This window comes from Schistocerca americana, chromosome 11 (assembly GCF_021461395.2).
Source record: "Schistocerca americana isolate TAMUIC-IGC-003095 chromosome 11, iqSchAmer2.1, whole genome shotgun sequence".
In the NCBI taxonomy this organism is placed as follows: domain Eukaryota; kingdom Metazoa; phylum Arthropoda; class Insecta; order Orthoptera; family Acrididae; genus Schistocerca; species Schistocerca americana.
Window position 1 is genome coordinate 95,263,732 of NC_060129.1, and position 16,776 is coordinate 95,280,507.

A 16,776-nucleotide genomic window follows, 5' to 3' on the forward strand; every position below is an offset into this window, starting at 1 on the left:
AAGATTCTCGGGATCCAGATGACTCCGAATGTACACCGAATGACGGTGTTAAATTGGCGCGCGGTGTTATATTCTGTTCGGGCGGCGACTCAGGCTGCCGCCAAACGAAATTTATCATTGCTGGAGAGGGTTTCGGTTGTTAATACCCAGATGTTGGCCAAGGCCTGGTACTTGGCTCAAGTTTTGCCGGTGCCGAAGGAGATCGAACGGGCTATCAAGCATGCTGTCTCTTGGCTGGTCTGGCGAGGCGAAATCTTTAAAGTCGCCTACAATATTTGTGTGCTCCCGCCGGACAGAGGCGGCCTAGGTATGGTCGATTTTCCTTCCAAGTGTGCTGCTCTTTTGCTCCACCGGACCAACTGTGTGATCGCCACTGCTGGGCAGTGCCCCACGTCTGCACTCTTCGACCTTTACCGCCCAGCTTCTCTCCGCGCGCCTGTCTCTGTCCAGGCTATCCCGTATCAATTGAATTTCGTTCGCCAGTATTTCCTCCACACAAGCTATCTGATAGGTGACGACCGACGCCGGGGTAACGTCCGCGCGATCGCAGAGGCCCTCCGTGGAACTCCGCCGACTAACAAATGGGAGTTGCGGCTGCCGCAATACGATTGGCGGACGGTGTGGTCCAATATCTCCAGTCCATTGTTGACATCCGATGTTCGGGACACCTGGTATAAAGTTGTGAATCGCACCGTTGCCACGAATGCGAAACTCCACGCGATCAATCTCCTCCCGAGTGGCCTCTGTGGGCGGTGCGCGGCTGAAGACACGATCGAACACCGATTTGTGTGCCCCCAATTTAAAGAGGTGTGGGATGCCACCTGTGCGATGTTGGCGTTGATTAATAGGACTACCCCGCGTGCCGTGCAGCCCTTGTATATCTTGGTTCCCGACTGGCGGCCGTATCCTGCCACCAAGAGAAACGCTACCGTGTGGATTGCCGCACATGCCGCACATGCGATTTTCTCTCTCCGACTCACGGATCGCTTGCAGTTCTTGACATATCTTTGGGACTATTATGGACGGGAGAAACAGAATCCGAAGTGTGTTTCCCATTATGCCCGATTTTTAGATGTCGCTTTACGGACTGCCTTTACCACTTTAAATATTTCTCTCCTGCCATGATTATGTACTTCCATTTCCACTGTACCTTTTGGCGGGACATGCGGAATGATGTATATGTATCTATTTTCTTGATGTCTGACAGTCAATTTGTCTCACCGGCTCGACTTTCCTCCCGCCATTGTGAACGGTTGTTCTTAGGATTCTCCCTATTAGTCTTCTCTCCTGGATTTGACGTTTGTTCCCTATTGCTGACACTTACTTCATTTTTGTGACTATTTCTGGACCGTCGTTGACTTGTCCCTGCATTTTGGAACGGTGCTTCCAGATATTTTGTGTTTGTAATGGTTGCCTTCTGGGCACGGAAATCAAGCTTATCAAGCTTCTCGAGACGACAAAATATGTTTGCTGCTGCCGGAATTGCGTCGACTTCGCCCTTCCCGTGCGCCAGACATATTTGGCAATGTTTAGTGTGGTTGTTTTTTGAGAGTCCCTTTCTTTGCTTTTCTCTGGCGGCGGTGGGCTACCGCTGCCGACTTGTGGTCATTGTCCTCCGAGCATGGTTTTTATTCGTGTTTCGCGTCTTCGTGACTCCTTCCTTACATTCCGTTATTCCACGTTTCTCGGGTTGGGAGGGCGCCGGAGGCACTGTGGCCAGGCCTCGGATTGCGACCCCTGCCTGCTTTGCCTCCGTAGCCACCCTGGCCTGATCTTCCAAGAAAGTAAAAATAAAAAAAAAAACAAAAAAAAATATATATATATAAAAATGCTCTGTCACACATTATTAAAGGGCGTACTACATACCCCTCTTTCCGTTATTCCACGTTTCTCGGGTTGGGAGGGCGCCGGAGGCATTGTGGCCAGGCCTCGGATTGCGACCCCTGCCTGCTTTGCCTCCGTAGCCACACTGGCCTGATCTTCCAAGAAAGTATATTTAGTTTTTTTTCAACAAAACAACAACAAAAGAAGAAAAAAAAAACAGAAAAAAAACAGGAACAAACTTACAAAAAAAAAATAAAAAAAAAATTTAAAAAAATTTATATATATAAAAATGCTCTGTCACACATTATTAAAGGGCGTACTACACACCACTCTTTCCGTTATTCCACGTTTCTCGGGTTGGGAGGGCAAAAAAATAAAAAAAAAGTTCTCGTCCGATCACCGAAGTTAAGCAACATCGGGCGTGGTTAGTACTTGGATGGGTGACCACCTGGGAACACCACGTGCTGTTGGCTCCCTTTCATTTACCTTTTTTTTTTTTATACCGCCCTCTTTCCATACCACCGTTCTGTTGTGACAAAGATTCTTGCTTAAGCATTTTAATCTACTGTAATGACCATAAGGTGCGAAATTGCAGTAAATATCTCAGTTTGAGGGAGAATGTGCTAACCAAGTTCGCCAGGAAGTCTTTGAAAACGACAAAACAGTACGAATCGGCAGATGTGTTCTGAAATACGTCAGCGCCTGTTGTTGTGTAGCGGTGTACAATTCCTACTTCGATATGTAATTATAAATTTATTCCTCAGTCGTCTCGTCTCGTCTCGTCATCTCCTGCAGACGTTTCTTGTGCTTGCGCTGTTATATGGGCCACGACCCGAGCGGCAGCGAGCGGCAGTCGAGCAAAGTCGGGACAAGTCGGGACGGGGACAGGGACAGCGATAGGAATGGTGCGAATGCACTGCAAATTACGCAAACACCTCGTCTGAGGCGAGGCGAGGAAGCTCACATCGCCAGCAGTGGCGCCCTCCAACAACACTCTGCCACACCCCGCACAGGCCATACGCCGGTCGGCCGCGCGCCAGCCCTCCTGCGCTGGACACCAGGGACAAGATGCGTCTTCCGCGAGTGTCGAAGGCTGCACGCGCCAAGCGGATGACAGGAGGTGCAACGAGAAGCTGCGCGTCTCACACACACGGCGGCGCGCCCGCTAATTCGGCAGTCGCTCTGCTGGCACGTCGGATTGCAGAAGGAAGTGCTTACAATTACAATTGTGTTCGTGTTTTATGTTGTAAAGTTGTTAGCTTGTAACGATGTAATGTTAATAAATAAATTTATAAATCTCACAAAAAAAAAAAAAAATACACGAAGCGCGTCCTTCCGGCTCATAAGTTTTGGAACTCAGGATTGCGTTCGCGCTAACGTGACGAATTGTCAATAAAAAAAAAATGCGGCTGCTTTCGACCGAAAAGTATGATTTTGTGTGTGTTGGGATAAGAACCGAATGCGAATTCTGCCATGCGCCTACATTATATGGGCGCCAACGGCCATACCATGTTGAGTACACCGGTTCTCGTCCGATCACCGAAGTTAAGCAACATCGGGCGTGGTTAGTACTTGGATGGGTGACCACCTGGGAACACCACGTGCTGTTGGCTCCCTTTCATTTACCTTTTTTTTTTTATACCGCCCTCTTTCCATACCACCGTTCTGTTGTGACAAAGATTCTTGCTTAAGCATTTTAATCTACTGTAATGACCATAAGGTGCGAAATTGCAGTAAATATCTCAGTTTGAGGGAGAATGTGCTAACCAAGTTCGCCAGGAAGTCTTTGAAAACGACAAAACAGTACGAATCGGCAGATGTGTTCTGAAATACGTCAGCGCCTGTTGTTGTGTAGCGGTGTACAATTCCTACTTCGATATGTAATTATAAATTTATTCCTCAGTCGTCTCGTCTCGTCTCGTCATCTCCTGCAGACGTTTCTTGTGCTTGCGCTGTTATATGGGCCACGACCCGAGCGGCAGCGAGCGGCAGTCGAGCAAAGTCGGGACAAGTCGGGACGGGGACAGGGACAGCGATAGGAATGGTGCGAATGCACTGCAAATTACGCAAACACCTCGTCTGAGGCGAGGCGAGGAAGCTCACATCGCCAGCAGTGGCGCCCTCCAACAACACTCTGCCACACCCCGCACAGGCCATACGCCGGTCGGCCGCGCGCCAGCCCTCCTGCGCTGGACACCAGGGACAAGATGCGTCTTCCGCGAGTGTCGAAGGCTGCACGCGCCAAGCGGATGACAGGAGGTGCAACGAGAAGCTGCGCGTCTCACACACACGGCGGCGCGCCCGCTAATTCGGCAGTCGCTCTGCTGGCACGTCGGATTGCAGAAGGAAGTGCTTACAATTACAATTGTGTTCGTGTTTTATGTTGTAAAGTTGTTAGCTTGTAACGATGTAATGTTAATAAATAAATTTATAAATCTCACAAAAAAAAAAAAAAATACACGAAGCGCGTCCTTCCGGCTCATAAGTTTTGGAACTCAGGATTGCGTTCGCGCTAACGTGACGAATTGTCAATAAAAAAAAATGCGGCTGCTTTCGACCGAAAAGTATGATTTTGTGTGTGTTGGGATAAGAACCGAATGCGAATTCTGCCATGCGCCTACATTATATGGGCGCCAACGGCCATACCATGTTGAGTACACCGGTTCTCGTCCGATCACCGAAGTTAAGCAACATCGGGCGTGGTTAGTACTTGGATGGGTGACCACCTGGGAACACCACGTGCTGTTGGCTCCCTTTCATTTACCTTTTTTTTTTTATACCGCCCTCTTTCCATACCACCGTTCTGTTGTGACAAAGATTCTTGCTTAAGCATTTTAATCTACTGTAATGACCATAAGGTGCGAAATTGCAGTAAATATCTCAGTTTGAGGGAGAATGTGCTAACCAAGTTCGCCAGGAAGTCTTTGAAAACGACAAAACAGTACGAATCGGCAGATGTGTTCTGAAATACGTCAGCGCCTGTTGTTGTGTAGCGGTGTACAATTCCTACTTCGATATGTAATTATAAATTTATTCCTCAGTCGTCTCGTCTCGTCTCGTCATCTCCTGCAGACGTTTCTTGTGCTTGCGCTGTTATATGGGCCACGACCCGAGCGGCAGCGAGCGGCAGTCGAGCAAAGTCGGGACAAGTCGGGACGGGGACAGGGACAGCGATAGGAATGGTGCGAATGCACTGCAAATTACGCAAACACCTCGTCTGAGGCGAGGCGAGGAAGCTCACATCGCCAGCAGTGGCGCCCTCCAACAACACTCTGCCACACCCCGCACAGGCCATACGCCGGTCGGCCGCGCGCCAGCCCTCCTGCGCTGGACACCAGGGACAAGATGCGTCTTCCGCGAGTGTCGAAGGCTGCACGCGCCAAGCGGATGACAGGAGGTGCAACGAGAAGCTGCGCGTCTCACACACACGGCGGCGCGCCCGCTAATTCGGCAGTCGCTCTGCTGGCACGTCGGATTGCAGAAGGAAGTGCTTACAATTACAATTCTGTTCGTGTTTTATGTTGTAAAGTTGTTAGCTTGTAACGATGTAATGTTAATAAATAAATTTATAAATCTCACAAAAAAAAAAAAAAATACACGAAGCGCGTCCTTCCGGCTCATAAGTTTTGGAACTCAGGATTGCGTTCGCGCTAACGTGACGAATTGTCAATAAAAAAAAAATGCGGCTGCTTTCGACCGAAAAGTATGATTTTGTGTGTGTTGGGATAAGAACCGAATGCGAATTCTGCCATGCGCCTACATTATATGGGCGCCAACAGCCATACCATGTTGAGTACACCGGTTCTCGTCCGATCACCGAAGTTAAGCAACATCGGGCGTGGTTAGTACTTGGATGGGTGACCACCTGGGAACACCACGTGCTGTTGGCTCCCTTTCATTTACCTTTTTTTTTTTATACCGCCCTCTTTCCATACCACCGTTCTGTTGTGACAAAGATTCTTGCTTAAGCATTTTAATCTACTGTAATGACCATAAGGTGCGAAATTGCAGTAAATATCTCAGTTTGAGGGAGAATGTGCTAACCAAGTTCGCCAGGAAGTCTTTGAAAACGACAAAACAGTACGAATCGGCAGATGTGTTCTGAAATACGTCAGCGCCTGTTGTTGTGTAGCGGTGTACAATTCCTACTTCGATATGTAATTATAAATTTATTCCTCAGTCGTCTCGTCTCGTCTCGTCATCTCCTGCAGACGTTTCTTGTGCTTGCGCTGTTATATGGGCCACGACCCGAGCGGCAGCGAGCGGCAGTCGAGCAAAGTCGGGACAAGTCGGGACGGGGACAGGGACAGCGATAGGAATGGTGCGAATGCACTGCAAATTACGCAAACACCTCGTCTGAGGCGAGGCGAGGAAGCTCACATCGCCAGCAGTGGCGCCCTCCAACAACACTCTGCCACACCCCGCACAGGCCATACGCCGGTCGGCCGCGCGCCAGCCCTCCTGCGCTGGACACCAGGGACAAGATGCGTCTTCCGCGAGTGTCGAAGGCTGCACGCGCCAAGCGGATGACAGGAGGTGCAACGAGAAGCTGCGCGTCTCACACACACGGCGGCGCGCCCGCTAATTCGGCAGTCGCTCTGCTGGCACGTCGGATTGCAGAAGGAAGTGCTTACAATTACAATTGTGTTCGTGTTTTATGTTGTAAAGTTGTTAGCTTGTAACGATGTAATGTTAATAAATAAATTTATAAATCTCACAAAAAAAAAAAAAAATACACGAAGCGCGTCCTTCCGGCTCATAAGTTTTGGAACTCAGGATTGCGTTCGCGCTAACGTGACGAATTGTCAATAAAAAAAAAATGCGGCTGCTTTCGACCGAAAAGTATGATTTTGTGTGTGTTGGGATAAGAACCGAATGCGAATTCTGCCATGCGCCTACATTATATGGGCGCCAACGGCCATACCATGTTGAGTACACCGGTTCTCGTCCGATCACCGAAGTTAAGCAACATCGGGCGTGGTTAGTACTTGGATGGGTGACCACCTGGGAACACCACGTGCTGTTGGCTCCCTTTCATTTACCTTTTTTTTTTTTATACCGCCCTCTTTCCATACCACCGTTCTGTTGTGACAAAGATTCTTGCTTAAGCATTTTAATCTACTGTAATGACCATAAGGTGCGAAATTGCAGTAAATATCTCAGTTTGAGGGAGAATGTATTAACCAAGTTCGCCAGGAAGTCTTTGAAAACGACAAAACAGTACGAATCGGCAGATGTGTTCTGAAATACGTCAGCGCCTGTTGTTGTGTAGCGGTGTACAATTCCTACTTCGATATGTAATTATAAATTTATTCCTCAGTCGTCTCGTCTCGTCTCGTCATCTCCTGCAGACGTTTCTTGTGCTTGCGCTGTTATATGGGCCACGACCCGAGCGGCAGCGAGCGGCAGTCGAGCAAAGTCGGGACAAGTCGGGACGGGGACAGGGACAGCGATAGGAATGGTGCGAATGCACTGCAAATTACGCAAACACCTCGTCTGAGGCGAGGCGAGGAAGCTCACATCGCCAGCAGTGGCGCCCTCCAACAACACTCTGCCACACCCCGCACAGGCCATACGCCGGTCGGCCGCGCGCCAGCCCTCCTGCGCTGGACACCAGGGACAAGATGCGTCTTCCGCGAGTGTCGAAGGCTGCACGCGCCAAGCGGATGACAGGAGGTGCAACGAGAAGCTGCGCGTCTCACACACACGGCGGCGCGCCCGCTAATTCGGCAGTCGCTCTGCTGGCACGTCGGATTGCAGAAGGAAGTGCTTACAATTACAATTGTGTTCGTGTTTTATGTTGTAAAGTTGTTAGCTTGTAACGATGTAATGTTAATAAATAAATTTATAAATCTCACAAAAAAAAAAAAAAATACACGAAGCGCGTCCTTCCGGCTCATAAGTTTTGGAACTCAGGATTGCGTTCGCGCTAACGTGACGAATTGTCAATAAAAAAAAAATGCGGCTGCTTTCGACCGAAAAGTATGATTTTGTGTGTGTTGGGATAAGAACCGAATGCGAATTCTGCCATGCGCCTACATTATATGGGCGCCAACGGCCATACCATGTTGAGTACACCGGTTCTCGTCCGATCACCGAAGTTAAGCAACATCGGGCGTGGTTAGTACTTGGATGGGTGACCACCTGGGAACACCACGTGCTGTTGGCTCCCTTTCATTTACCTTTTTTTTTTTATACCGCCCTCTTTCCATACCACCGTTCTGTTGTGACAAAGATTCTTGCTTAAGCATTTTAATCTACTGTAATGACCATAAGGTGCGAAATTGCAGTAAATATCTCAGTTTGAGGGAGAATGTGCTAACCAAGTTCGCCAGGAAGTCTTTGAAAACGACAAAACAGTACGAATCGGCAGATGTGTTCTGAAATACGTCAGCGCCTGTTGTTGTGTAGCGGTGTACAATTCCTACTTCGATATGTAATTATAAATTTATTCCTCAGTCGTCTCGTCTCGTCTCGTCATCTCCTGCAGACGTTTCTTGTGCTTGCGCTGTTATATGGGCCACGACCCGAGCGGCAGCGAGCGGCAGTCGAGCAAAGTCGGGACAAGTCGGGACGGGGACAGGGACAGCGATAGGAATGGTGCGAATGCACTGCAAATTACGCAAACACCTCGTCTGAGGCGAGGCGAGGAAGCTCACATCGCCAGCAGTGGCGCCCTCCAACAACACTCTGCCACACCCCGCACAGGCCATACGCCGGTCGGCCGCGCGCCAGCCCTCCTGCGCTGGACACCAGGGACAAGATGCGTCTTCCGCGAGTGTCGAAGGCTGCACGCGCCAAGCGGATGACAGGAGGTGCAACGAGAAGCTGCGCGTCTCACACACACGGCGGCGCGCCCGCTAATTCGGCAGTCGCTCTGCTGGCACGTCGGATTGCAGAAGGAAGTGCTTACAATTACAATTGTGTTCGTGTTTTATGTTGTAAAGTTGTTAGCTTGTAACGATGTAATGTTAATAAATAAATTTATAAATCTCACAAAAAAAAAAAAAAATACACGAAGCGCGTCCTTCCGGCTCATAAGTTTTGGAACTCAGGATTGCGTTCGCGCTAACGTGACGAATTGTCAATAAAAAAAAAATGCGGCTGCTTTCGACCGAAAAGTATGATTTTGTGTGTGTTGGGATAAGAACCGAATGCGAATTCTGCCATGCGCCTACATTATATGGGCGCCAACGGCCATACCATGTTGAGTACACCGGTTCTCGTCCGATCACCGAAGTTAAGCAACATCGGGCGTGGTTAGTACTTGGATGGGTGACCACCTGGGAACACCACGTGCTGTTGGCTCCCTTTCATTTACCTTTTTTTTTTTTATACCGCCCTCTTTCCATACCACCGTTCTGTTGTGACAAAGATTCTTGCTTAAGCATTTTAATCTACTGTAATGACCATAAGGTGCGAAATTGCAGTAAATATCTCAGTTTGAGGGAGAATGTATTAACCAAGTTCGCCAGGAAGTCTTTGAAAACGACAAAACAGTACGAATCGGCAGATGTGTTCTGAAATACGTCAGCGCCTGTTGTTGTGTAGCGGTGTACAATTCCTACTTCGATATGTAATTATAAATTTATTCCTCAGTCGTCTCGTCTCGTCTCGTCATCTCCTGCAGACGTTTCTTGTGCTTGCGCTGTTATATGGGCCACGACCCGAGCGGCAGCGAGCGGCAGTCGAGCAAAGTCGGGACAAGTCGGGACGGGGACAGGGACAGCGATAGGAATGGTGCGAATGCACTGCAAATTACGCAAACACCTCGTCTGAGGCGAGGCGAGGAAGCTCACATCGCCAGCAGTGGCGCCCTCCAACAACACTCTGCCACACCCCGCACAGGCCATACGCCGGTCGGCCGCGCGCCAGCCCTCCTGCGCTGGACACCAGGGACAAGATGCGTCTTCCGCGAGTGTCGAAGGCTGCACGCGCCAAGCGGATGACAGGAGGTGCAACGAGAAGCTGCGCGTCTCACACACACGGCGGCGCGCCCGCTAATTCGGCAGTCGCTCTGCTGGCACGTCGGATTGCAGAAGGAAGTGCTTACAATTACAATTGTGTTCGTGTTTTATGTTGTAAAGTTGTTAGCTTGTAACGATGTAATGTTAATAAATAAATTTATAAATCTCACAAAAAAAAAAAAAAAATACACGAAGCGCGTCCTTCCGGCTCATAAGTTTTGGAACTCAGGATTGCGTTCGCGCTAACGTGACGAATTGTCAATAAAAAAAAAATGCGGCTGCTTTCGACCGAAAAGTATGATTTTGTGTGTGTTGGGATAAGAACCGAATGCGAATTCTGCCATGCGCCTACATTATATGGGCGCCAACGGCCATACCATGTTGAGTACACCGGTTCTCGTCCGATCACCGAAGTTAAGCAACATCGGGCGTGGTTAGTACTTGGATGGGTGACCACCTGGGAACACCACGTGCTGTTGGCTCCCTTTCATTTACCTTTTTTTTTTTATACCGCCCTCTTTCCATACCACCGTTCTGTTGTGACAAAGATTCTTGCTTAAGCATTTTAATCTACTGTAATGACCATAAGGTGCGAAATTGCAGTAAATATCTCAGTTTGAGGGAGAATGTGCTAACCAAGTTCGCCAGGAAGTCTTTGAAAACGACAAAACAGTACGAATCGGCAGATGTGTTCTGAAATACGTCAGCGCCTGTTGTTGTGTAGCGGTGTACAATTCCTACTTCGATATGTAATTATAAATTTATTCCTCAGTCGTCTCGTCTCGTCTCGTCATCTCCTGCAGACGTTTCTTGTGCTTGCGCTGTTATATGGGCCACGACCCGAGCGGCAGCGAGCGGCAGTCGAGCAAAGTCGGGACAAGTCGGGACGGGGACAGGGACAGCGATAGGAATGGTGCGAATGCACTGCAAATTACGCAAACACCTCGTCTGAGGCGAGGCGAGGAAGCTCACATCGCCAGCAGTGGCGCCCTCCAACAACACTCTGCCACACCCCGCACAGGCCATACGCCGGTCGGCCGCGCGCCAGCCCTCCTGCGCTGGACACCAGGGACAAGATGCGTCTTCCGCGAGTGTCGAAGGCTGCACGCGCCAAGCGGATGACAGGAGGTGCAACGAGAAGCTGCGCGTCTCACACACACGGCGGCGCGCCCGCTAATTCGGCAGTCGCTCTGCTGGCACGTCGGATTGCAGAAGGAAGTGCTTACAATTACAATTGTGTTCGTGTTTTATGTTGTAAAGTTGTTAGCTTGTAACGATGTAATGTTAATAAATAAATTTATAAATCTCACAAAAAAAAAAAAAAATACACGAAGCGCGTCCTTCCGGCTCATAAGTTTTGGAACTCAGGATTGCGTTCGCGCTAACGTGACGAATTGTCAATAAAAAAAAATGCGGCTGCTTTCGACCGAAAAGTATGATTTTGTGTGTGTTGGGATAAGAACCGAATGCGAATTCTGCCATGCGCCTACATTATATGGGCGCCAACGGCCATACCATGTTGAGTACACCGGTTCTCGTCCGATCACCGAAGTTAAGCAACATCGGGCGTGGTTAGTACTTGGATGGGTGACCACCTGGGAACACCACGTGCTGTTGGCTCCCTTTCATTTACCTTTTTTTTTTTATACCGCCCTCTTTCCATACCACCGTTCTGTTGTGACAAAGATTCTTGCTTAAGCATTTTAATCTACTGTAATGACCATAAGGTGCGAAATTGCAGTAAATATCTCAGTTTGAGGGAGAATGTGCTAACCAAGTTCGCCAGGAAGTCTTTGAAAACGACAAAACAGTACGAATCGGCAGATGTGTTCTGAAATACGTCAGCGCCTGTTGTTGTGTAGCGGTGTACAATTCCTACTTCGATATGTAATTATAAATTTATTCCTCAGTCGTCTCGTCTCGTCTCGTCATCTCCTGCAGACGTTTCTTGTGCTTGCGCTGTTATATGGGCCACGACCCGAGCGGCAGCGAGCGGCAGTCGAGCAAAGTCGGGACAAGTCGGGACGGGGACAGGGACAGCGATAGGAATGGTGCGAATGCACTGCAAATTACGCAAACACCTCGTCTGAGGCGAGGCGAGGAAGCTCACATCGCCAGCAGTGGCGCCCTCCAACAACACTCTGCCACACCCCGCACAGGCCATACGCCGGTCGGCCGCGCGCCAGCCCTCCTGCGCTGGACACCAGGGACAAGATGCGTCTTCCGCGAGTGTCGAAGGCTGCACGCGCCAAGCGGATGACAGGAGGTGCAACGAGAAGCTGCGCGTCTCACACACACGGCGGCGCGCCCGCTAATTCGGCAGTCGCTCTGCTGGCACGTCGGATTGCAGAAGGAAGTGCTTACAATTACAATTCTGTTCGTGTTTTATGTTGTAAAGTTGTTAGCTTGTAACGATGTAATGTTAATAAATAAATTTATAAATCTCACAAAAAAAAAAAAAAATACACGAAGCGCGTCCTTCCGGCTCATAAGTTTTGGAACTCAGGATTGCGTTCGCGCTAACGTGACGAATTGTCAATAAAAAAAAAATGCGGCTGCTTTCGACCGAAAAGTATGATTTTGTGTGTGTTGGGATAAGAACCGAATGCGAATTCTGCCATGCGCCTACATTATATGGGCGCCAACAGCCATACCATGTTGAGTACACCGGTTCTCGTCCGATCACCGAAGTTAAGCAACATCGGGCGTGGTTAGTACTTGGATGGGTGACCACCTGGGAACACCACGTGCTGTTGGCTCCCTTTCATTTACCTTTTTTTTTTTATACCGCCCTCTTTCCATACCACCGTTCTGTTGTGACAAAGATTCTTGCTTAAGCATTTTAATCTACTGTAATGACCATAAGGTGCGAAATTGCAGTAAATATCTCAGTTTGAGGGAGAATGTGCTAACCAAGTTCGCCAGGAAGTCTTTGAAAACGACAAAACAGTACGAATCGGCAGATGTGTTCTGAAATACGTCAGCGCCTGTTGTTGTGTAGCGGTGTACAATTCCTACTTCGATATGTAATTATAAATTTATTCCTCAGTCGTCTCGTCTCGTCTCGTCATCTCCTGCAGACGTTTCTTGTGCTTGCGCTGTTATATGGGCCACGACCCGAGCGGCAGCGAGCGGCAGTCGAGCAAAGTCGGGACAAGTCGGGACGGGGACAGGGACAGCGATAGGAATGGTGCGAATGCACTGCAAATTACGCAAACACCTCGTCTGAGGCGAGGCGAGGAAGCTCACATCGCCAGCAGTGGCGCCCTCCAACAACACTCTGCCACACCCCGCACAGGCCATACGCCGGTCGGCCGCGCGCCAGCCCTCCTGCGCTGGACACCAGGGACAAGATGCGTCTTCCGCGAGTGTCGAAGGCTGCACGCGCCAAGCGGATGACAGGAGGTGCAACGAGAAGCTGCGCGTCTCACACACACGGCGGCGCGCCCGCTAATTCGGCAGTCGCTCTGCTGGCACGTCGGATTGCAGAAGGAAGTGCTTACAATTACAATTGTGTTCGTGTTTTATGTTGTAAAGTTGTTAGCTTGTAACGATGTAATGTTAATAAATAAATTTATAAATCTCACAAAAAAAAAAAAAAATACACGAAGCGCGTCCTTCCGGCTCATAAGTTTTGGAACTCAGGATTGCGTTCGCGCTAACGTGACGAATTGTCAATAAAAAAAAAATGCGGCTGCTTTCGACCGAAAAGTATGATTTTGTGTGTGTTGGGATAAGAACCGAATGCGAATTCTGCCATGCGCCTACATTATATGGGCGCCAACGGCCATACCATGTTGAGTACACCGGTTCTCGTCCGATCACCGAAGTTAAGCAACATCGGGCGTGGTTAGTACTTGGATGGGTGACCACCTGGGAACACCACGTGCTGTTGGCTCCCTTTCATTTACCTTTTTTTTTTTTATACCGCCCTCTTTCCATACCACCGTTCTGTTGTGACAAAGATTCTTGCTTAAGCATTTTAATCTACTGTAATGACCATAAGGTGCGAAATTGCAGTAAATATCTCAGTTTGAGGGAGAATGTATTAACCAAGTTCGCCAGGAAGTCTTTGAAAACGACAAAACAGTACGAATCGGCAGATGTGTTCTGAAATACGTCAGCGCCTGTTGTTGTGTAGCGGTGTACAATTCCTACTTCGATATGTAATTATAAATTTATTCCTCAGTCGTCTCGTCTCGTCTCGTCATCTCCTGCAGACGTTTCTTGTGCTTGCGCTGTTATATGGGCCACGACCCGAGCGGCAGCGAGCGGCAGTCGAGCAAAGTCGGGACAAGTCGGGACGGGGACAGGGACAGCGATAGGAATGGTGCGAATGCACTGCAAATTACGCAAACACCTCGTCTGAGGCGAGGCGAGGAAGCTCACATCGCCAGCAGTGGCGCCCTCCAACAACACTCTGCCACACCCCGCACAGGCCATACGCCGGTCGGCCGCGCGCCAGCCCTCCTGCGCTGGACACCAGGGACAAGATGCGTCTTCCGCGAGTGTCGAAGGCTGCACGCGCCAAGCGGATGACAGGAGGTGCAACGAGAAGCTGCGCGTCTCACACACACGGCGGCGCGCCCGCTAATTCGGCAGTCGCTCTGCTGGCACGTCGGATTGCAGAAGGAAGTGCTTACAATTACAATTGTGTTCGTGTTTTATGTTGTAAAGTTGTTAGCTTGTAACGATGTAATGTTAATAAATAAATTTATAAATCTCACAAAAAAAAAAAAAAATACACGAAGCGCGTCCTTCCGGCTCATAAGTTTTGGAACTCAGGATTGCGTTCGCGCTAACGTGACGAATTGTCAATAAAAAAAAAATGCGGCTGCTTTCGACCGAAAAGTATGATTTTGTGTGTGTTGGGATAAGAACCGAATGCGAATTCTGCCATGCGCCTACATTATATGGGCGCCAACGGCCATACCATGTTGAGTACACCGGTTCTCGTCCGATCACCGAAGTTAAGCAACATCGGGCGTGGTTAGTACTTGGATGGGTGACCACCTGGGAACACCACGTGCTGTTGGCTCCCTTTCATTTACCTTTTTTTTTTTATACCGCCCTCTTTCCATACCACCGTTCTGTTGTGACAAAGATTCTTGCTTAAGCATTTTAATCTACTGTAATGACCATAAGGTGCGAAATTGCAGTAAATATCTCAGTTTGAGGGAGAATGTGCTAACCAAGTTCGCCAGGAAGTCTTTGAAAACGACAAAACAGTACGAATCGGCAGATGTGTTCTGAAATACGTCAGCGCCTGTTGTTGTGTAGCGGTGTACAATTCCTACTTCGATATGTAATTATAAATTTATTCCTCAGTCGTCTCGTCTCGTCTCGTCATCTCCTGCAGACGTTTCTTGTGCTTGCGCTGTTATATGGGCCACGACCCGAGCGGCAGCGAGCGGCAGTCGAGCAAAGTCGGGACAAGTCGGGACGGGGACAGGGACAGCGATAGGAATGGTGCGAATGCACTGCAAATTACGCAAACACCTCGTCTGAGGCGAGGCGAGGAAGCTCACATCGCCAGCAGTGGCGCCCTCCAACAACACTCTGCCACACCCCGCACAGGCCATACGCCGGTCGGCCGCGCGCCAGCCCTCCTGCGCTGGACACCAGGGACAAGATGCGTCTTCCGCGAGTGTCGAAGGCTGCACGCGCCAAGCGGATGACAGGAGGTGCAACGAGAAGCTGCGCGTCTCACACACACGGCGGCGCGCCCGCTAATTCGGCAGTCGCTCTGCTGGCACGTCGGATTGCAGAAGGAAGTGCTTACAATTACAATTGTGTTCGTGTTTTATGTTGTAAAGTTGTTAGCTTGTAACGATGTAATGTTAATAAATAAATTTATAAATCTCACAAAAAAAAAAAAAAATACACGAAGCGCGTCCTTCCGGCTCATAAGTTTTGGAACTCAGGATTGCGTTCGCGCTAACGTGACGAATTGTCAATAAAAAAAAAATGCGGCTGCTTTCGACCGAAAAGTATGATTTTGTGTGTGTTGGGATAAGAACCGAATGCGAATTCTGCCATGCGCCTACATTATATGGGCGCCAACGGCCATACCATGTTGAGTACACCGGTTCTCGTCCGATCACCGAAGTTAAGCAACATCGGGCGTGGTTAGTACTTGGATGGGTGACCACCTGGGAACACCACGTGCTGTTGGCTCCCTTTCATTTACCTTTTTTTTTTTATACCGCCCTCTTTCCATACCACCGTTCTGTTGTGACAAAGATTCTTGCTTAAGCATTTTAATCTACTGTAATGACCATAAGGTGCGAAATTGCAGTAAATATCTCAGTTTGAGGGAGAATGTGCTAACCAAGTTCGCCAGGAAGTCTTTGAAAACGACAAAACAGTACGAATCGGCAGATGTGTTCTGAAATACGTCAGCGCCTGTTGTTGTGTAGCGGTGTACAATTCCTACTTCGATATGTAATTATAAATTTATTCCTCAGTCGTCTCGTCTCGTCTCGTCATCTCCTGCAGACGTTTCTTGTGCTTGCGCTGTTATATGGGCCACGACCCGAGCGGCAGCGAGCGGCAGTCGAGCAAAGTCGGGACAAGTCGGGACGGGGACAGGGACAGCGATAGGAATGGTGCGAATGCACTGCAAATTACGCAAACACCTCGTCTGAGGCGAGGCGAGGAAGCTCACATCGCCAGCAGTGGCGCCCTCCAACAACACTCTGCCACACCCCGCACAGGCCATACGCCGGTCGGCCGCGCGCCAGCCCTCCTGCGCTGGACACCAGGGACAAGATGCGTCTTCCGCGAGTGTCGAAGGCTGCACGCGCCAAGCGGATGACAGGAGGTGCAACGAGAAGCTGCGCGTCTCACACACACGGCGGCGCGCCCGCTAATTCGGCAGTCGCTCTGCTGGCACGTCGGATTGCAGAAGGAAGTGCTTACAATTACAATTGTGTTCGTGTTTTATGTTGTAAAGTTGTTAGCTTGTAACGATGTAATGTTAATA

General features: G+C 49.4%; 12 non-coding genes across 12 annotated transcripts; all 12 read left to right on the forward strand.

The window, feature by feature from the left end:
* Window positions 1-3,318: 3,318 nt before the first annotated feature.
* On the forward strand, window positions 3,319-3,437 carry LOC124554259. The gene has a single exon (XR_006968329.1). It is a non-coding gene; the product is annotated as a 5S ribosomal RNA (ribosomal RNA).
* Window positions 3,438-4,456: 1,019 nt separating this feature from the next.
* LOC124554277 lies at window positions 4,457-4,575 on the forward strand. Its single transcript, XR_006968336.1, has one exon. It is a non-coding gene; the product is annotated as a 5S ribosomal RNA (ribosomal RNA).
* A 1,020-nt stretch (window positions 4,576-5,595) lies between these two features.
* LOC124554404 lies at window positions 5,596-5,714 on the forward strand. Its single transcript, XR_006968385.1, has one exon. It is a non-coding gene; the product is annotated as a 5S ribosomal RNA (ribosomal RNA).
* A 1,020-nt stretch (window positions 5,715-6,734) lies between these two features.
* On the forward strand, window positions 6,735-6,853 carry LOC124554289. Its single transcript, XR_006968338.1, has one exon. It is a non-coding gene; the product is annotated as a 5S ribosomal RNA (ribosomal RNA).
* A 1,021-nt stretch (window positions 6,854-7,874) lies between these two features.
* LOC124554301 lies at window positions 7,875-7,993 on the forward strand. The gene has a single exon (XR_006968340.1). It is a non-coding gene; the product is annotated as a 5S ribosomal RNA (ribosomal RNA).
* A 1,020-nt stretch (window positions 7,994-9,013) lies between these two features.
* LOC124554313 lies at window positions 9,014-9,132 on the forward strand. Its single transcript, XR_006968343.1, has one exon. It is a non-coding gene; the product is annotated as a 5S ribosomal RNA (ribosomal RNA).
* Window positions 9,133-10,154: 1,022 nt separating this feature from the next.
* On the forward strand, window positions 10,155-10,273 carry LOC124554325. The gene has a single exon (XR_006968345.1). It is a non-coding gene; the product is annotated as a 5S ribosomal RNA (ribosomal RNA).
* Window positions 10,274-11,292: 1,019 nt separating this feature from the next.
* Window positions 11,293-11,411, forward strand: LOC124554337. The gene has a single exon (XR_006968347.1). It is a non-coding gene; the product is annotated as a 5S ribosomal RNA (ribosomal RNA).
* A 1,020-nt stretch (window positions 11,412-12,431) lies between these two features.
* LOC124554406 lies at window positions 12,432-12,550 on the forward strand. The gene has a single exon (XR_006968387.1). It is a non-coding gene; the product is annotated as a 5S ribosomal RNA (ribosomal RNA).
* Window positions 12,551-13,570: 1,020 nt separating this feature from the next.
* LOC124554350 lies at window positions 13,571-13,689 on the forward strand. The gene has a single exon (XR_006968349.1). It is a non-coding gene; the product is annotated as a 5S ribosomal RNA (ribosomal RNA).
* Window positions 13,690-14,710: 1,021 nt separating this feature from the next.
* LOC124554363 lies at window positions 14,711-14,829 on the forward strand. The gene has a single exon (XR_006968351.1). It is a non-coding gene; the product is annotated as a 5S ribosomal RNA (ribosomal RNA).
* Window positions 14,830-15,849: 1,020 nt separating this feature from the next.
* On the forward strand, window positions 15,850-15,968 carry LOC124554371. The gene has a single exon (XR_006968353.1). It is a non-coding gene; the product is annotated as a 5S ribosomal RNA (ribosomal RNA).
* The last annotated feature ends 808 nt before the right edge of the window (window positions 15,969-16,776 follow it).